We start from the raw sequence: 13,140 nt of genomic DNA, 5'->3' as shown, positions 1-13,140 counted from the left end.
TACATTACTTATACGATATATGTATAAACATTATAAGTCTTAAGTATTTATGTCAAATAACGTTACGTATAGTTATCGTTTTGAAAACTTAAGTTAGTAGTTTCAAAATACACATATAACTTGTTGTTGTTAATACAAAATGAGATATTAAAACATTTATTAATCATGTTAAATATGTATATATACATTTATATACACAAACGTACAATTATCATATATTGTATAGTTCGTGATATCATCGGTCAAACTAGACGGTCAAACGTTGTGTAAAACTCTTTTCGGAAATATAAATCTCGACAATTTGGATTGCTTATCATGTTGGCAAGGTTTAATTTATGTAAATATTAATCTTATAAGTATAGAATGATCGAAAAAGTGCGGGTCGTTACATTACCTCCCCGTTAAATAAATTTCGTCCCGAAATTTTAAAATTGTACCTATTTTGCGTCATCGAGAAACAAGTGTGGATACTTTTGCTTCATCTGATCCTCTCGTTCCCAAGTAAACTCGGGACCTCTTCTAGCATTCCAACGAACCTTAACAATCGGTATATTGCTCTGTTTGAGCTGTTTAACTTCACGGTCCATGATTTCGATTGGTTCTTCGACGAATTGTAGTTTCTCGTCGACATGGATTTCCTCAAGAGGAATGGTGAGGTCTTCCTTTGCAAGACACTTCTTAAGGTTTGAGACGTGAAAGGTATTATGTACTCCGGCGAGTTGTTGTGGTAACTCGAGTCGATAAGCTACCGGTCCAATGCGTTCGATGATCTTAAACGGGCCTACGTATCTTGGGTTCAGTTTACCCCTTTTGCCGAAACGTATTACACCTTTCCAAGGTGACACCTTTAGCATAACCATGTCCCCGACCTGAAACTTTAATGGTTTCCTTCGGACATCGGCGTAGCTCTTTTGGCGACTGCGGGCTGTTTTTAATCTCTCCTTGATTTGCACTATCTTCTCAGTCGTTTCATGTATGATCTCGGGACCAGTTAATTGTCGATCTCCTACTTCATTCCAACAGATAGGAGATCTACACTTCCTTCCATACAATGCTTCGAATGGCGCAGCTCCAATGCTCGCATGATAACTATTATTATACGAAAATTCTGCTAACGGTAGATATTTATCCCAACCGTTTCCAAAATCGATCACATATGCCCTGAGCATGTCTTCAAGAGTCTGAATTGTTCTTTCACTCTGCCCGTCGGTCTGCGGATGATATGCGGTACTCATATCCAAACGAGTTCCTAATGCCTCCTGTAGTGATTGCCAAAACTTTGAGGTAAATCTACTATCACGATCGGATATAATGGAAATAGGTATCCCATGCCTTGAAACAACTTCCTTTATATACAATCGTAATAGTTTCTCCATTCTATCCGTTTCCTTTATAGGCAAGAAATGTGCAGACTTGGTGAGACGATCAACAATCACCCAAATGGTGTCGTATCCCCAGGCAGTCTTTGGTAACTTCGTGATGAAATCCATGGTAATACCATCCCATTTCCATTCTGGGATTTCTGGTTGTTGAAGTAACCCTGACGGCTTCTGGTGTTCTGCTTTGACCTTAGAACAAGTTAAACACTCCCCAACATATGTTGCAACGTCTATCTTCAAATTAGGCCACCAATAATGCGTCTTAAGATCTTGGTACATCTTTCCAACTCCAGGATGTATCGAATATCTTGTCTTATGTGCCTCGTTCAATATCAACTTCCTTAATCCACCCAACTTCGGTACCCAAATACGATTTGCAAAATATCGAATTCCATCTTCCCGCATAACGAGTTGCTTCTCATACTTCTTCATTATTTCATTTCCTATATTTTCTTTAGTAAGTGCTTCTCGTTGAACTTCTTTGATTTGTGAGTTGAGATTCATGCGAATTTTTATGTTCATCGCTCGTACTCGGATTGGTTCTCGTTCCTTTCTGCTTAGAGCATCGGCCACCACGTTCGCCTTCCCGGGATGATAACGAATTTCACAATCATAGTCGTTTATCAGCTCGACCCACCTACGTTGCCTCATGTTCAGCTGTTTCTGATCAAAAATATGTTGAAGGCTTTTATGATCAGTAAACACAGTGAATTTAACCCCATACAAGTAGTGTCTCCACATCTTCAATGCAAACACGACTGCTCCCAATTCTAGATCATGCGTCGTATAATTCCGCTCGTGAATCTTCAATTGTCGAGATGCAAATGCAATTACTTTCTTTCGTTGCATAAGAACACAACCAAAACCTTGTCGCGAAGCGTCACAATATATTTCAAAATCATCGTTCCCTTCAGGTAACGATAAAATAGGCGCCGTAGTTAACTTCTTCTTCAGTAATTGAAATGCGTTCTCCTGCTCCGAGGTCCATTCGTATTTCTTCCCTTTTTGCGTTAATGTTGTCAGCGGCTTAGCTATTCGGGAAAAATCTTGAATAAACCTTCTATAATAACCGGCTAAACCCAAAAATTGACGTATCTGCGTTGGTGTCTTAGGAGTCTCCCATTTTTCAATAGCTTCAGTTTTTGCTGGATCAACCTGAATTCCTTCGCTATTAACAACGTGACCAAGAAATTGCACTTCTTTCAACCAGAAAGCACACTTAGAAAATTTAGCATAAAGTTGTTCTTTTCTCAACAACTCCAGTATCAACCTTAAATGCTCTTCATGCTCTTGCTCATTCTTGGAATAGATAAGAATATCATCAATGAAAACGATAACAAACTTATCTAAATACGGACTACAAACTCGATTCATGAGGTCCATGAATACAGCTGGCGCATTCGTCAATCCAAACGGCATAACCAAAAATTCGTAATGACCATAACGTGTCCGAAAAGCAGTTTTCGGAATATCCTCTTCTTTGACGCGTAGTTGATGATAGCCCGATCTTAAGTCGATTTTTGAATAAACACATGATCCTTGCAATTGATCAAATAAGTCATCAATTCTCGGTAGTGGATACCGATTCTTGATAGTTAACTTATTTAATTCACGATAGTCTATACACATCCTAAAAGATCCATCTTTCTTCTTAACAAATAAAATTGGAGCTCCCCACGGTGAAGTACTCGGTCGTATGAATCCACGGTCCAGTAATTCTTTTAACTGACTTTGAAGTTCTTTTAACTCGGACGGTGCAAGTCTATATGGAGCACGAGCCACTGGTGCAGCTCCTGGTACTAAATCTATTTGAAATTCTACCGATCTAAATGGAGGTAATCCCGGCAACTCTTCCGGAAAAACTTCAGGAAAATCTCTTGCCACAGGCACGTCGTTGATGCACTTTTCTTTCTTTTCGACTTTATTAACATGTGCTAAAATAGCGTAACATCCCTTTTCTAAACACTTCTTGGCTTTCAAACAGCTAATGAGTTTTAGCTTTGACTTACCCTTCTCTCCATAAATCATCACCGGTATTTTATCCTTACCAGGAATACGAATTGCCTTCTTGGCACAAACAATTTCCGCTCCTATTTTGGACATCCAGTCCATGCCGACTATTACATCAAAACCTCCTAATTCCACGGGTATTAAGTCGATTTTAAACGTTTCTCCGGCTAGATTTATTTCACAATCACGACAAATTTTATCGGCTTTAATTAGCTTACCATTAGCTAACTCAATCAAGTACTTAGCATCTAGAGGTAATGATGAACAATTCAATTTAGTGTAAAAATTTATACACACGTAACTTCTATCGGCGCCAGTATCAAATAAAATAGATGCTGATAAGTTATTAATGGTAAACGTACCCGTAACAAGTTCCGGGTCTTCTCGTGCCTCTCTAGCATTAATAACAAACGCTCTTCCACGTGCAGGTCCGCCATTCTGATTCGGGCACTGGCTCTTATAGTGACCTTGTTTTCCACACCCAAAACAAGTAATGTTAGCCAAAGCAGTTCTATTTGCGTTGGTGGCAGGAGTCTTGTTACCATTTGCATTTGTAACGAGAGCCTTACAATCTTCAGCAAGATGTCCCTGTCTATTGCATTTAGTGCACAACACACTACAGTAACCAAAATGATGTTTGTGACAACGGTTGCATAAAGGACTTTGTCCTTTGTAACCAAAGCCTGAACCGCTACCCGCACCTTTCGTGGTTTCTTGTTTCTTATAAGGTTGTTGTTGGTTACCTCGATCATAACCTCCATTCCACTTTTTCTTGTTCCCCAATACCTTCACCTCAGTATTGAATGCTTTCTTGTCCAAAATGACCTGATCCATTAGCTCGTTTGCCATGGTTATAGCTTCATGAATTGTCTTAGGTTTCGATGCTGTAACGTTTGCCTTGACCTTTTTGGGCAAACCACCTTTGTACATTTCAATCTTCCGTGCTTCGGTTGGAACCAATTCAGGACATAGTAAAACCAATTCCATGAATCGCTGATTGTAGTTGGTGATTTCAGTACCAACCACCTTCAAACTTCGTAACTCATCTTCTAACTTAATAACCTCATTCCTTGGACAATACTCGGTGATTATCATTGCTTTGAATTCTTCCCATGGAGTATCATAAGCTGCATCTCCTCCTACCGCCTTCACATAATTCTTCCACCATGTGAGTGCACTATCTTGTAAAGTGCACGATGCATACTTGGTCATGTCTTTTTCATCACAACCGCTGATTTTGAACACCGTCTCCATCTTTTCTATCCATCGGGTTAAACCGATAGGTCCTTCCGTTCCACTGAATGATGAAGGTTTGCAAGCTTGAAACGTCTTGTAGGAGCATCCTACGCGAGGATTTGGATTAACTGCAGTAGCTCTTGCAGCTTCGACCCATAGCATTCTATCGTTGACTCGCTGGTTGATGAAGTTCTCGACTTCTTGTTCCGTCATTCGGTTCAATCGCGCCATTTCCTAATGAAAGAAAATAATTATTCACATGGATTATTATAGATGTAGTGTGTATTTATAGTACATTTATAGCTTGTTAATAATATGAACCAGGTATTATTATAAAAGCCTTTTCTTCTTATTAGCGTTTTATAATTATATCTTGGGTAGTACCTACCCGTTAATGTTCATACTTAATAGCTTAGTACAGAATCAATTACTACAATCTAAATAATACTTAACCATGGAAAATTATTGCATTTCATACTTCGCTATTTTACATATGCTTATCTTACATCAAACTTTAAGCAAACCACACTAATAATATTATACAAAACATTATATGATTCCATGGCTTAATACGGCAGTGCATCGTTCGGTCTATTTTCTAGGGCGTTTAGTTCCAATGAATGGCCTAACGCTTATCCTAGCTGTCTGCCTACGTTTTGGCTGAGGAGCCGAAGAACTAGATGCGGGGATTGCACTAATAGGAATAGCGGGAATAGGGGTGGTAGTGTTGAGTGGAATTGGTGCTACGTCATTCTTACTAAGTTCGGGATTTGAATTTTCTAATTCATTCGCTTTTCGTTTCTTTCCTTGATCGAATTTTTCTTTCGTAATTTCTAGTATTTCTTCCTCGGGTTCACTTTCCTCTTCGGGTTCACTTTCCTCCTCGGGTTCACTTTCCTCTTCGGGTTCACTTTCCTCCTCGGGTTCACTTTCCGATATTTCTATAGTTGGTTCATCTGGAAATTGTGAGTCTTCCCCAAAAATACCATTTTCGTCATCGGATATGTTAATGACTGAAACACAATCTGAAGATTCTGGTTCGGAATCGCTGAATGTGATAACAAGTTTTGAGCCCGACATCTATCATATAACAACTAACCCATTAGTACTACATAATATTTACATATAAATTTTAACCAACAATGATAAGCAATGGTTTTTAAATCAGACCCGGTCAAAGTCCAGACTTACTAATGTATCCTAACGACTTATCGGTTAGACACACTAATGCAAACCTGGTTCGCTAAGACCAACGCTCTGATACCACATGTCATAACCCGTCCTTAACCATAAGAACGCGTTAGATAACGTATGATTTCATTGCGAGGTATTGACCTCTATATGAGACATTTTTGAAAGAAAACTGCATATATTATACATTACAAACCATAACCATTATTTTTGTTACAAGCTTAAGACAATAAAAAGAAGATTAACGTTTAGCGATAATCTTCGACTTACAAACTTTACAAATGATGACAACAACACGGTTTCTAGCATATTTTACAATGCAACATCTCGGATATGCAGTTTTATTTTTGACACAAACATGCGTACGCAAGATCCTGGTTAGATCCAACATGATACAGCGGAAGCTTTAGAAATCACCTGAGAATAGACATGTTTTAAAAAAGGTCAACATAAAGTTGGTGAGATATAGGTTTAATGCCGGCAGCAATATATATATATAGACCACAAGATTTCGTATATAAACAGTTTAATAAAAGTATTCTAAGTGGTTGAGCACTCGGTAACCATACTTAACATTTTCACGTCGCATATTCCCTTTAATATGAAATCTTACTACACCGTACCAAGTGTAGTCACAAAACGAAGTACTGTGCAACCGTTGAATACTGGTCGTCCAGTCCGGTTGGGGTTGTCAGGCCCGATAGATCTATCAACAGGATTCGCGTTTACAATACCGCTGTAAATATTAGTTACCAAGCTACAGGGAAGTATGCCAGTGGTACAACTCAACGTAGAATATATTTTTCAGTTACTTGTGTCCATAGCGTAAAACATAAAGTACATGTATTCTCATCCCGAAATATTTAGAGTTTAAAAGTGGGACTATATACTCACTTTTGTCTTGATGATATAAATAATTTGACTCGGTCTTCCGGTTGATATCACGAACCTATCCATATATAATATATCAATATGTTTTCATTTTAAACAAACGTTATATATATATACTTGTTATACTTTTAATACTTTGAATATTTCCTTAGTCCGAAGTTAGCAGTCCGAGGTTAGCAATTCAATTTTTAATGGTTCATTTTTAGATGTTTAATATACCCGCAATGAATAAATACAACCCCCAACGAAATAAATAAAACTCCCGTAAAACCCCATCATAAATGTATTGGTCGAGATTAATCTTGACCCATGGTACCGGTGTTGTCAAATGACGTGTTGCGTACAATCATGGGATCTTATGATTAATCTTCTCGTGTTGCTTACGGGTGATCCTGAACCATATGAAATTGAATTATGAGTACATATATATAAAATATCATGTTATCTTAGAAGTATGTGATTTTATGTAAATTTTTCCAATGAATCCCGAAGTCATTTAAGCCTTGGATAACCAATTTTGTTTCGGTCATAGTTTCTTCGTTACAAGTCCGTTTTCGTTGATTCAACTTGCCATCTCCTTGGATCGAGTCCCTCTTTAAGACTATGAACTGTAAATACCTTAGTTTGTATTCAAAATCACACGGCATAGGTCAAACTTTAGTGAAACTTATGAAGTTAATCATTTTCGTTACAACAAAATCATTTAATGACCATTTTTCTAAAAATACCTATACTTTGAAAAACCAAGTTTTACCTTGTTAAATTAGCATATACATAAGTTATATTACAGGTCTTGAAGTATTTTAAAAGTTAAGTTAGAAGGATCTATTTAGTTTGCAAACAAGTTTGAAAACATTCAAACTATGTTCTTGTTGTTAAACTTGTATACCACAAAATATGATAGCTATATATATATGAATCGAATAAGGTTATGAACATATATTCTACCTCAAGTTCCTTGGATGAAGTTGCTGTAAAAGAGAAGTAAGAAGCTAGAATCAAAAGGGTGATAGAAGTGGATGAAAGATTGGAAGTAAGTTGGTGTTCTTGGAGGGTTTTCTTGAAGTGTTTTTGTATGGTTTTCTTATGGTATTTTAGTATGGTTTTTGAAGCTAGATCTTCAAGGTTATGAGCTGAGGTGGTTAAGGTGTTTTAGGGTTCATAAGTATGTGTGTGTTTTGGCTAGATACTTGGAGTAAAATGAATCAAAAATGGGTTACTCCTAACCCTTTAAAAAACGTGAATGGGGGAGTATGGAGACAAAATTTCAAGTGATAATTTTATGTATCTAGTCCTAATTGCTTCCAAGTTCAATTACCTAGCCCTCATGGCATGAATAATGGCTGGTTAGGTGGTGATTTTGATGTGTATTTACTATTAGTAAATACGTATAGAAGCTTGGTATGATACGAGTACAAATACTCTAGGTATACGTATAGAAATTTTGTGAAAAATGGAATGAGGATTCAAATATAGCTATCTTTTGTGAATACACTTATATGATTTTATGTATTTAAGTTCTTAAAAGTGATTAAATACATTACTTATACGATATATGTATAAACATTATAAGTCTTAAGTATTTATGTCAAATAACGTTACGTATAGTTATCGTTTTGAAAACTTAAGTTAGTAGTTTCAAAATACACATATAACTTGTTGTTGTTAATACAAAATGAGATATTAAAACATTTATTAATCATGTTAAATATGTATATATACATTTATATACACAAACGTACAATTATCATATATTGTATAGTTCGTGATATCATCGGTCAAACTAGACGGTCAAACGTTGTGTAAAACTCTTTTCGGAAATATAAATCTCGACAATTTGGATTGCTTATCATGTTGGCAAGGTTTAATTTATGTAAATATTAATCTTATAAGTATAGAATGATCGAAAAAGTGCGGGTCGTTACAAATTAGTTGTGAGCAGTGTGGAGGACCACATTTGACAAAAGATTGTCTCAGTATTGAACAAACAATGGAACAATGAGAGAATGTTTGATATATAAACCAAAGGCCTGGAAATAATTATCAGAATAATTATCAACTGCCAAGACCAATCTACAATCAAGACCAGAATTATAACCAAAATGTTCCATACAACAACCAACGAGGTCCTAGCAATCAACAAGTATCCAATAATACTTACAACCAGCAAAGACCTATTTTTCAAAATAAACCACCACAAACCGATGATAAAAAGCCAAATTTAGAAGATATGATGTCGAAGCTAGTTAAATCTCAAACGCAGTTTTTCACATCTCAGAAACAAACCAATGAACAAAATACTCAAGCATTTAGAAACCAACAAGCTTCTATTCAGAATCTGGAACAAGAAGTAAGTAACTTAGCAAGGTTAATAGGTGAAAGAAAATCGGAGAGTCTACCTAGTGATACAAATGCTAACCCCCGGAATGAAACAGCTAAAGCCATTACCACGAGAAGTGGTATTACACTTAAATCACCTGAAATACCTGTAATTTCTGATAACTCTTTTCCTACTCCACAAGAACCACAGCATGAGCAAGATAAGGAAACAGAACCGGTAGTTGAAAAGGTTAATGAAGATAACACAGTTAAGGCTAAGCCTTATGTTTAACCATACCAACCACCACTTCCTTACCCAAGTAAAATGAGAAAAGAAAGACTTGAAGCTGAGCAATCCAAATTCTTGGATATGTTTAAACAAATAAATGTCAATCTTCCTTTCATTGATGTGATTTCAGGAATGCCTAGGTATGCCAAATTCTTGAAAGATCTAATCACAAATAGAAAGAAAATGGAAGAACTCTCGGCTGTTACAATGAATGCTAATTGTTATGCAGTGCTGTTGAATAAACTACCAGAGAAACTCTCAGATCCAGGAAGTTTCGCAATTCCATGTTTTCTGGGTAGTCTTAGTTCAATAGAAGCATTGGCAGATTTAGGTGCTAGTATAAATTTAATGCCATATTCATTATACACTAAACTAGACCTCGGAGAATTAAAACCAACACGAATAAGTATACAACTAGCCGATCGATCAGTAAAATATCCTACAGGGATAATGGAGAACATGCTAGTTAAAGTTGGTACTTTAGTATTTCCAGTAGATTTTGTTATTCTGGACATGGAAGAAGATTCTCGAGTTCCTCTCATATTAGGAAGACCATTCTTAAACACGGCTAAAGCAATAATAGACGTGTTTGGTAAGAAATTGACCCTAAGTATAGAGGACGAGAGTGTTAATTTATCCAATCTCTAATAGTCCATGGGTAAGTCCAGTTCAATGCGTACCGAAGAAGGGTGGCATGACTGTCATCACAAATGAAAAAAATGAGCTTATTCCTACTAGGACTGTAACAGGATGGCGTGTCTGTATTGATTATAGAAAATTAAATGACGCCACCAGAAAAGATCACTTTCCCTTACCTTTCATTGATCAAATGTTGGAAAGGTTAGCTGGAAATAGTTACTATTATTTTCTTGACGGTTTCTCCTGATATTTTTAAATTCCAATCGCACCCGAGGACCAAGAGAAAACCACCTTCATTTGCCCTTATGGTACTTTTGCTTACAAACGCATGCCATTTGGACTTTGCAACGCCCCTGCAACCTTTCAAAGGTGCATAATGGCAATTTTTCATGACATGATAGAAGAATGCATGGAAGTTTTCATGGATGACTTTTTAGTCTTCGGTGATACTTTTAAAACATGTCTAGTTAATCTTGAACGAATGCTTATTAGATGAGAACTATCAAATCTAGTTCTTAATTAGGAGAAATGCCATTTCATGGTTAGAGAAGGCATCATTCTTGGTCATAAAATTTCAAAGGAAGGAATTGAAGTAGATAGAGCTAAAGTAGATGTAATTGCTAAACTTCCACATCTCACCAATGTTAGAGGAGTTAGGAGTTTTCTAGGGCATGCCGGTTTTTACCGACGTTTCATAAAAGATTTTTCTAAAATTGCCACTCCTATGAATAAACTCCTAGAAAAGGATGCTCCATTCATCTTTTCAGATGAATGTGAAATGTCCAGTTCATATTGATTATAAACGTTCCATATTAATTGATTTCGTTGCGAGGTTTTGACCTCTATATGAGACGTTTTTCAAAGACTGCATTCATTTTTAAAACAACCATAACCTTTATTTTATCAATAAAGGTTTTAAAAATATTACGTAGATTATCAAATAATGATAATCTAAAATATACGGTTACACACGACCATTACATAATGGTTTACAATAAGAATATATTACATCAAAAATAAGTTTCTTGAATGCAGTTTTTACACAATATCATACAAGCATGGACTCCAAATCTTGTCCTTATTTTAGTATGCAACAGCGGAAGCTCTTAATAATCACCTGAGAATAAACATGCTTAAAACGTCAACAAAAATGTTGGTGAGTTATAGATTTAACCTATATATTATCAAATCATAATAATAGACCACCAGATTTCATATTTCAATACACATCCCATACATAGAGATAAAAATCATTCATATGGTGAACACCTGGTAACCGACATTAACAAGATGCATATATAAGAATATCCCCATCATTCCGGGACACCCTTCGGATATGATATAAATTTCGAAGTACTAAAGCATCCGGTACTTTGGATGGGGTTTGTTAGGCCCAATAGATCTATCTTTAGGATTCGCGTCAATTAGGGTGTCTGTTCCCTAATTCTTAGATTACCAGACTTAAATAAAAAGGGGCATAATCGATTTCGATAATTCAACCATAGAATGTAGTTTCACGTACTTGTGTCTATTTTGTAAATCATTTATAAAACCTGCATGTATTCTCATCCCAAAAATATTAGATTTTAAAAGTGGGACTATAACTCACTTTCACAGATATTTCCTTCCTCGGAAATAAGACTTGGCCACGGATCGATTCACGAACCTATACAAATATGTACATATATATCAAAGTATGATCAAAATATAATTACAACCATTTTTATTATGTTTTAAAGATTTGAGTGTATTAAGTTAGCTGTCCTCGTTAGTAACCTACAACTAGTTGTCCACAGTTAGATGTACAGAAATAAATCGATATATATTAACTTGAATCAATCCACGACCCAGTGTATACAGGTCTCAGGCTAGATCACAACTCAAAGTATATGTATTTTTGGAATCCACCTCAACCCTGTATAGCTAACTCCAACATTACTGCATATAGAGTGTCTATGGTTGTTCCAAATAATATATATACATGGGTCGATATGATATGTCAAAACATTTGTATACGTGTCTATAGTATCCCAAGATTACATAATATATTAGAATACATGTATAATACAATATAAGTTAGCTAGGATATGATTTGTATAGATTTGTAAAACATTTCCCGTAGTTAAAAAGATCAAAAATATCCAATCTTGTTTTACCCATAACTTCTTCATTTTAAATCCGTTTTGAGTGAATCAAATTGCTATGATTTCATATTGAACTTTAATTTAAGAATCCAAACAGAAAAATTATAGGTTTATAGTCGAAAATTTAAGTTACATGTCAATTACTAAAGAGGTAGTCATTTCCGTCGAAAGAACGACATCTTGATGACCATTTTGAAAAACATACTTTCACTTTGAGTTTAACCAAGATTTTTAGATATAGTTTCATGTTCATATGAAAAATCATTTTCCCAGGAGAACAACTTTTAAATCAAAGTTTATCATAGTTTTTAATTATCCAAACCAAAACAGCCCCCGGTTTCACTACGACGGCGTATATCCGATTTTACGGTGTTCATCGTGTTTCCAGATTTTAAATCATTAAGTTAGCATATCATATAGATATAGAACATGTGTTTAGTTGATTTTAAAAGTCAAGTTAGAAGGATTAACTTTTGTTTGCGAACAAGTTTAGAATTAACTAAACTATGTTCTAGTGATTACAAGTTTAAACCTTCGAATAAGATAGCTTTATATGTATGAATCGAATGATGTTATGAACATCATTACTACCTCAAGTTTTCTGGATAAAACTACTAGAAATGAGAAAAATGGATCTAGCTTCAAAGGATCCTTGGATGGCTTGAAAGTTCTTGAAGCAGAATCATGACACGAAAACAGTTCAAGTAAGATTTTCACTCGAAATAAGATTGTTATAGTTGTAGAAATTGAATCAAAGTTTGAATATGAATATTACCTTGAATTAGAAAGATAACCTACTGTAAATAACAAAGGTTCCTTGATCTTAGATGATTACTTGGAATGGATTAGAAAGCTTGGAAGTAGACTTGCAAACTTGGAAGTATTCTTGATTTTTATGAAACTATACTTATGGAATTTATGAAGAACACTTAGAACTTGAAGATGGAACTTGAGAGAGATCAATTAGATGAAGAAAATTGAAGAATGAAAGTGTTTGTAGGTGTTTTTGGTCGTTGGTATATGGATTAGATATAAAGGATAT

The sequence above is a fragment of the Rutidosis leptorrhynchoides genome, chromosome 1, assembly GCF_046630445.1.
Source record: "Rutidosis leptorrhynchoides isolate AG116_Rl617_1_P2 chromosome 1, CSIRO_AGI_Rlap_v1, whole genome shotgun sequence".
NCBI classification, from domain to species: Eukaryota; Viridiplantae; Streptophyta; class Magnoliopsida; order Asterales; family Asteraceae; genus Rutidosis; species Rutidosis leptorrhynchoides.
This window is presented reverse-complemented; position numbering follows the sequence as displayed.